Raw genomic sequence first — 8,734 nt, 5'->3', positions numbered from 1 at the left:
TAAGACCCTAGTTATCTCCATCATGTCTCAATACTCCCTTTGGTGAAATTCCCCTTTATCAATATGGAGAGACAGCATAGCCATTAGAGACAGAAACTTGGGTTTCAATCTTAGCTCTGCATTTAACTAGCTGTATGTCTTAGATAAGTTACACAATGTCTTTGAGCCTCAGTTTCCTAATCCACAGGAATGAATAAGAGTAGCTCACTAAAACAATAGTGCTTACTTCATAGAGTTCGACTGAAAATTGTACAATATAACATACACAAAAGATTTCATACAGTATTCAATAAATATCAGGATGGTTGTAGAAGTTATATTTTTATTATAATTTTTCCCTTAACAGTTTCCATATGCAAGCTCTACTGGAGTCACTTCTTTCCTTTTGGGAAAACTTTATTATCCTGCCTCTGGCCTTGTACTCATTCGTGCAGAATTTATAAAGTGCCTACAATATAGCCAGGACCCTTCTAGTAACCAACATCATGACCTACAAGAAATAACCCTTATTCTCTAGCAATAATTCTCTGGCTTGTCAATAACTGAAAGGTTTTGTTGGAGCATTGAGGTTGAGAAGTTTCTGTAGGTAAAGAGAAGCTGCCTTAGAAAGCCTTGACTAGCACAGTTGAGTGACAGAGACTCAGCACTTAAAACAGCTAACAGAAAGCCACTTATATTGTTTAAGAAATAGAGCATGGTAGTGGGGGAGTGTCCTTTGATGACTAATCTCAGGACTAGTCAGCAGCGTGCTGGGTGCTCTGGTGGGGAGAATGGAGGGAAGGAGGTAGTGGGAGGCTGCTCTCAAATGCCTTCCAACAGGGATGAAGACCTTTTCTAGGGAAGAGCTTCTCAAACTGCAATATGCACTAAAACCCCATGGGAATCTTGTAAAAATGAAGATCCTGATTGAATGTCTGCATGGAGTATCTCCCAGGTGATGCTGATGCAACTGGTCAGGGACTACACTTTGAGTAACCAAGACCTAGACTCGAAGAGTCGCAGCAGAAATGGAAAGAAAGAGGTGTACACATCAAAAGGTTTGATAGAAGTTAGCGTTTGATGAAGTACCAATACATGCTACAACATGGATGAACCTCCAAAACATTGTGTTCAGAAAGAAGCCAGACACAAAAGAATACATATGATTCCACTTACATGAAATGTCCAGTAAAAGCAAATATATAGAGACAGAGAGTAGATTAATAGTTGTCTAGGACAAAGAGTGGAAGAGAAATGACTGTACATGGCATGAGTTTTTTTAGGAGCCGATAAAAACGTTCCAAAATTAGACAGTGATGACAGTTGTACAACTTTGTAAATATACTGAAATAATTGAATTGTGTCTAAAAATAGGTGAATTTTATGGTATACAAATAAAGCTGTTAATTTAAAAATGTTTAATAGGGAAGTCTGTGTTTGAAGCATAGAAGATAACAGACAGGATACAAGAAAAAACTAATATGTTAAGCCTGTGCCACAGATAGGTTGGTCCCTGCTCTCTCTTGCAGCAAGTGTAGAGGTGCTTGGACCTGAGCTCAGAGGTAACCTAGGTATTTTAGACATAAAGCTAAAAAAAGTCCTCTTAATGACCCCAAATCATACCTTGGTTATAACTATCCTCACTGTAGGGTAGTAATCTGGAATGCATCAAGGAAAAAGACAGAAATCATTGGAACATAATGTAATAATATAAATTGATGGCTTACACATTAATTTTTTAATACTTATTCTCTATCCAGATCCTAGTAACATCCCTCTGATTGAAAAACTATATATCTTCAGGTTTCCAAGCAGAAAGTTGTACATAGAAATTGCATTGCTTTTACCACAATCTTTATACTCTAAACCTGAAGATTCTAGGTCAGTATGGTCCTAGGACCAGCAGTATCAATATCACCTGAGAACTTGTTAGAAATACAAATTCTTAGTCTCCACTCTAGACTTACAGAATCAGAAACCAAGGGTGGGGCCCAGAAATGTGTTTTAACAAGCCTTCCAGGTAATTGTTTACATGTTAATGTTTGAGAACCACTGCCCCAGTTCATGTCCTATGTACACTTACCAGCCCCACTTGGGAAATATGTCAATTCAAAGATAAGAGCTACAGTGCTATAAATGCAGAAGTTCTGGCAAATATGGAGCATGAGGGAACCATTTCTATCTTCCCCGTCTGTGCCAGTCACCACTGATCAATCACTGCACTCTCACAATGAGCCAGGGCAGCAGGAGCCTTGGGTTAGTCTTCCTATTTAGAAGTCTGGGAGGAGACAATTCCACCAGATGCCCTGTACTAATGTGAGATTAGGTGAGGGAGGCTAAAGTAGATTAGAAATTGTAACATGGAATAATTTGGCAGAAGGCAAGAACCTGATATAATGTCACTGATTCCCCAGGTCTTAGGTGGTATGTAGGAGATTCACAATTTCCTATTGCCCAAAGTGGGGACATGTACTAAAAAACTGGTGGACCAAACAAGGTCTGGAGTTCAAAGAAATAAATTCACAAATTTCCAGTACCTCAAATCCAGAATTAATGGCAAAGCGTCAGATGTTAACATGAGGTCTCCAAAGTCCAGTGGAATCAACCACGTCTGTTAGAAACCAATGCAGGTTGCCAGGGGACCAAGAAGGAAAAGCTACATCCCAGTAGAGGTCAGAAAGGACCTGGAGGACTGCTCAAACCAAGGACCCATCTCCCAATGGCCATGTTCAAGAAGGGTAAGCTTCCTTCTACCAGAAGCCATGTGGAGGAAGGAGAGCTACCAGGGGGTTTCCTCGAGAAGAGAGATATGGTCCTGATAGGGAGTTTGAACTCTGACACAACCCATTATTTACCCAAAGCAGACAGATGTAAACTGGAAGAGATTGGGTTATCTGTGAGACTGTAAGCTAGATAGCAATTTTAGATCAATTACAAGAAATAAAGTTAAAATGTTTTGGCAAGCAACTGATTTATAACTGTTAATAAAGCTACCTATCAAAAGGTATTGGTTCAGGTATATTTATTCTTGGATGAGTGCCTCTTGGTCCAGCTAAAACAAATAGGAGTGGGAGGCAGAAGCAAAGGTTGGCCCAGGCCTTGGAGAGTTAACCAGCTCCAGGTTTCAACACGAGGTGCCCTTGTCCCATTTCAGAATGCTTTCCCTTCAGCCTAAAACGTTTCGACAGTTAGTGCCATTTGGTCCAGTCACACACTCACAGCTGGTAACTGGAGAAGGTGAACATGTGTTTCCAACATTCACTTTTCATAGAATCATTAGGTCAAAGATCATCTGGCCAAATGTTCTCATTTTACAGATGAGGAAACCAAGGTCAAAGAAGCTAAACTAAGCGTAGAAGGGCTATAGACAAGGCCAGACCTAGAATTCAAATTGCTCTGACTCCAGATCTACTGCTCTTTCTACCACATCGAACTGTTCACAAACCAGAAATGATGGATTCCACCCACTGTAGCTATAGATCAAAACCCAAAGATTCAAAATAATATCTTTCTTTAAAGTACCTATTTATGTTTGTTTCCTTTCTTCCTGCATTTGTTTTGAGAGATGTTAAGAGTCTCCTGATGAAAAGCTATTCTGAGAGAAACTAAGACAAAGCGTCCATGATCTATGGCTGCCAAAGTTAGCTCCTTCACAGCTGTACCAGCACATTGGAGGCTGTGAGGCAGCTAAGCTGTCTTTGGTGCTGTATTAAGAGGTGTGAGTGCCTGAAATTCTGCAATTCAAAAGGCCTTTCTGGGTAGCAGCTGCCTTCTCAGAGTCTTTGAAGGACCACCCTGGTTTGACTGAAGGAAGACTTTGCATGTGTCATGGGGCATGACTTTCAAAGAGGGCCAGAATCCAAAGTCTTGATCAGTCTATGGGAATGTGGACAAATCTTACACAGAATTTGGTGACAATGTGGGGCATATCTTATTTCTCCCATCACCTATAGAATTTTGTCTTTAATTTGTATGGGGAAGAAAAATGGAAATCAGAGCACTACCTGGATAACTTAATCCAAAAGCACATGCTTGCTTTAGTCTTCTGGAATAACTATTCAAGAATCAATTCAGTTACTGTGAAATGAATGCCATGGGAGCTGTGCCTGGCTCAGGGTACCAGCAACTCACATTCAAAGTAACCAGAACCTTCCCAGTTACCCAGAGCAAAGGATCCTAAAACCCCTTCTTTGTCAGCGACAGTGAGAGAACCATCTCCTTAAATTGCATTTTCAATATTGATTTTATTGTTGGCTGCTACCGTTTATACATTTTTAAAATTTTTCTCTCCATACACAGGGCTTCTTCCTCCACAATAAATGGCAGAATGAACAAACATGGATGATTTTCTTCTTTAATTCTGAAATATGTCCCTGACTCCTATTGGTTAACAGGAGGGAGGCAAACAAATTCAATAAAGTTTACACTAAGTCTTGCTTGTTATCTGCTACTAACTTTATGATTACTTTTGGCATAGAGGTAATGCATATCTAACTCTGCAATTAATGGCAATTCTGAAAACATCTCTACTACCAATTAACATGCGTCAGATTTTCCACATTTTGAGATGAGAGGTTGAACAATATTATGTTTGTCTAATGGTAAAGTCTATAGATATTTCAACATCGAAAGTCCCTCAGCAGATATGAATATTGCCTTGCTAATGCCCAGAATTTCAATTTAAAATTCTCACATTGGTCTGAACAAAACTGCGAAACCTTTCTCTCCTCTTATGTAAATATTCCTCCTTTTTTTCTAGAAATGAGAAAAAAATAAAACACACACATGCACATATCTCAACCCTTTTCCTTTTCCTCCCCTATTGCCTATTCCCATTACTCTACCCTTTAATGCTGGGTGGGCCAGTTGTCTTTACCCATCATCCTATTCCAAGTCCCTGGAAGGAGGTTTGGGAAGGTTGATCTCAGCTGGAAGTTGCAGGGAGGGCAAGCAGTATACGTTTGCTTGAGAGGACATATTTCCTAGACCCAAGTTCCTTTATCTGCTCACTTGTGCTGTCCTTCCTTACACAGTGTGGAAACTAAGGTTTCTGGTGGGTCCTGTGGAGCAGCTCTCAGCTCACAGCCACCAGCAGAAGGGCTTCCAGGCATATACACGCCTCAAGAGCTGAATCCTTGGAAGAGATAGTACCATGATAAAGAGGAGAGAAAAGAAAAACCACCCTAGGATATCAGGGCCAAATCCCTAGCGGTAAAGGGTTATATACCACCATCTGCACTGGTGGCATTTGCATTTTACAGATGCATTTTACAGAAAGACTAACATTTGTTTCTAAAAATTCTATTGCTTTTTTTCATAGACAACATTATTTGTACAAGTGAAGCTTTTTTTTTAAAATCTCTACTCTGATTGATTTTCATGTGAGAACCATATACTAAGGAATTTAGAGCTAGAAAAGATGTTAGCTCTCATCCAGCTGAGCACTCTCATTTTAACAATAAGGGAAATTTAGTCCAAAAAGCTTAAATAGTTTTCCCAAGTTCCCAGACTAGAGGAGCTACAGTTATAACTGATTACAAATTACAAGCACAATTTTTTAAAAGAATCATTTTAATTCTTAATAAAGCAATACATGTTGAAAAAGAGGTAATAAACGATAGCATAGAAAAAGGCAGAGTATCATAGTAGTGTTAAAAACAAGACAACAGACCCAAAATGGAGTCACTTATACTAAATCTCTTATGTTTATGCTAAGCACCACACTGAGACTTACAGATTCCACTCTCCCAGACATGGAATCTTAAACCAGTCAGTCAATCAGGAATCTCCTAATCAGCACTAGTTAGGTAATCTGACTGACAGACCCCTACCATCCTCTAAATGAAAGTAACTTTGCAATAACCAACCCATTTTGTGCCTAATATAACTTCCTTGTTCCTGCTCCCTTCTACCAGTGAAGTCTTCCATTTTGTGTAGCTTCTCAGAGCCTCTTTCTATCTGCTAGAGTGGATACTGCCTGATTCACAAATCAATGAATAAAGCCAATAAGATCTTTACAATTTACTCATATGAATTTTGTTTTTTAACAGTGGTTAAAGCATAGATAGACTCTGCAGCAAGCGGATCTAATTTTAAGGCTCAGCTCTACTATGTATTAACCATGTGTCCTTAGAAGAAATTACCAGACCTCTTTTACTCTATTTCCTCATCTGTAAACATTTGGATAATAACAGTCTAGCAGACAATTAGTAATCAAATCCATCACTTCCTTATTTGTAACAGAACTCTGATCCTGGTGATGAGAGTAAGGGGACAATTCCCAAACTATGGTCCTTAAGGAGGCCTGGGGCAATTTCAATATGTACCAATGCAAATTACTTATAAATACTCTCAGTCAATAGCCCTGTCTGTGCGTGGGTTTGAAAATGTTTTTCCTCTGGCTCAAAACTGCTCTCTTAACACTAAGTGATTTTTTTTTCCAGTTTTCCACCTTCTTCCTCCATATGCTTTAGGAAAGCAATGAAGCTTGATTTGCCTGGAAGCCAACCATGGTGGTCCCTTTCTCCTTGCAATGGATGGCTGGTTTAGGCATGGACATGTAAAGCAATTATGTGTACTATCTTGGGAAGTGGAGGGCTTCTGGGAAAGGTTTATAACAAGAGACCCATTGGGGAAGAAATACGCTGCCACGTGTGGATGTGATGCAGCAGCTATCTCAGGACCACGGGCGGAGCTTGCTTGAGGACCACCAGCCATGTGAACATTGGCAGAGCAAGAAGACAGAAACATCAGATCCTGATATCTCTGAATTTATCACCCCTGCAGCTACTCTACCATGGAACTTCTTGCAATGTAAAGTAATAAATTTCTTTGTTTTTTAAGGCAGTCTGATTATTACTTACAGTTGAATGGATCCAAATGGCACAGTAGTATTTATCATATATGGTTACTGTGAATAGTAAATGATAAATGCAGTAAGAGAAATAGTATACACAATCAAGCACCAAAAAAGTAATAAATACTACTTTCAATGTGTTTGCAGTTATGATGATGATGAGAGAATATAAAGTGAAAATAAATATCTCCACATTTTCTCATCCTTTTCTCTAGTGACAAAAACTTGTTAATAATTTCTTGTGTATCTTTATGTCAATTTAAAAAAAAATAAAATACTATACATTTTTTTTTCAATTCCAAGAGATTTCCTAATAGATAAGTTAATGCCCATAGTAATTTGCCAACTCAGATGAAAATTACCTCTAATCCCAAAGAGTGTGCTTCACTTAATAATGGAAATGTGGAAATACTGCCTTATAGCTAAAAACATTTGGTTTTTCAAAATCCTACTTTTAAATGCAGAAGAAAAAAAACATACTTAGACATGTCAAAGGACATAAATAACCAGCATAGCCTGCCCTCATGCACCTTAAGAGCCAGATGCTAAGAGCCAGGGCCTGACCACCCTGACAGGAGATTTTTGTTAGAACTGAGTTTTACAGTGTCTGTGGAAGCAGAGTGGCAGTTACTATATGGGACTCAGTTGAATGTCTGGATAGCAATGTCTGGATCTGTTTCCAAAGGAATGCCATACTAAGTCAAATGATCATCGGGACACAGGTTGTAACTCTTATACTCTAAGGCCCATGCACTATTCCCTGTGGTAACCAAGTGGGGCACAGAAATTCAACCAAAGTTCAGAAGACCCAAGAGGAAATCACCAAGAGGGTGGATGAGAGGAGGCTGACCATCAGCCAAAATTTCCTCTAGAAATGATGGGCAGTCAGAGAGCATTTCTGACTGACTAAGATTTAGAAAAGTGAGGGTCCAAGAAAATCTTTTCTGACCTCTCTTCCCTTAGAATTTGTAATAACAAATATTCCCTCTAAGCTTGATAGACCACAGAAGCATAAAAATGCTTGTCCACTGAAAGGACTACAGGGAGTGATTAAAAATTTCCCAAAGGTCAAAACTGTCCAAAAACTCTTTTTTTAAAATGTGGGTTGGGAAGCACTTCCTGATACTTCAATGCAAGTAAATCTACTATTTGGGTAGAAATGTGGTGTAATGTGACTTTGGTGTTAAGCCGAAGGTTCCTACCCCAGCTGATCAAACCAGAAGTTTTGGCTAAAACGCTGACACCAGGACCCTATGTAAGCTAACAATTATATCAGAATCTCTAGGACTGGGATTAAGCATACAAAAGTTTGTCGATATTGATATATGTGCATATGAGTTTTCTAAGCTTTTCTAACTAAGTTAGGGGTGAGAATTCACTGAAGTAGGCCCAGAGTTAAACCCTGAATTCCCGAATCTAAATTGTGTGACCATGGACACATTATTTCCTCTCTGGGCCTCAGTCTCCTTTTCTGTAAAGCAGGGATTATAATAGTATAATAGAGTAAATGATGCATGTAAAGAACTTAGCCTAAAACTCGATAGGTCACGTCAGGTCCATCATCCCTATATGGGACTGTCACCGCATTCCTCTGCAGAGTGAGGCTTGCACTGGCAGAAAGAACCAGTAGGTGCAGCAGAGTGCTGGGGAAGTTCATTGGGAAGAGAAAGTGCCACTTTCTCTTATCTTGCCCATCAACTGAGTTTGTGAATTCCTGGAAGAAAGCAAGTGTCCTGAAATAGCCACTTTAAGTGAATACATTAGAAAGAATTACACATTGAGGCAAAAAAAAAAAAAAAAAAATTCTTCTTCTCTTCTCCCTACTGGCAGTCATACAAGATGATGAAAGGGCTACCACGCCCTGCTCTGGACCTCAGCCAGCCTGTCACAAATGTCTAC

Source organism: Phoca vitulina, unplaced genomic scaffold (assembly GCF_004348235.1).
Source record: "Phoca vitulina isolate PV1807 unplaced genomic scaffold, GSC_HSeal_1.0 scaffold6, whole genome shotgun sequence".
Classification (NCBI taxonomy): Eukaryota; Metazoa; Chordata; class Mammalia; order Carnivora; family Phocidae; genus Phoca; species Phoca vitulina.
This window is presented reverse-complemented; position numbering follows the sequence as displayed.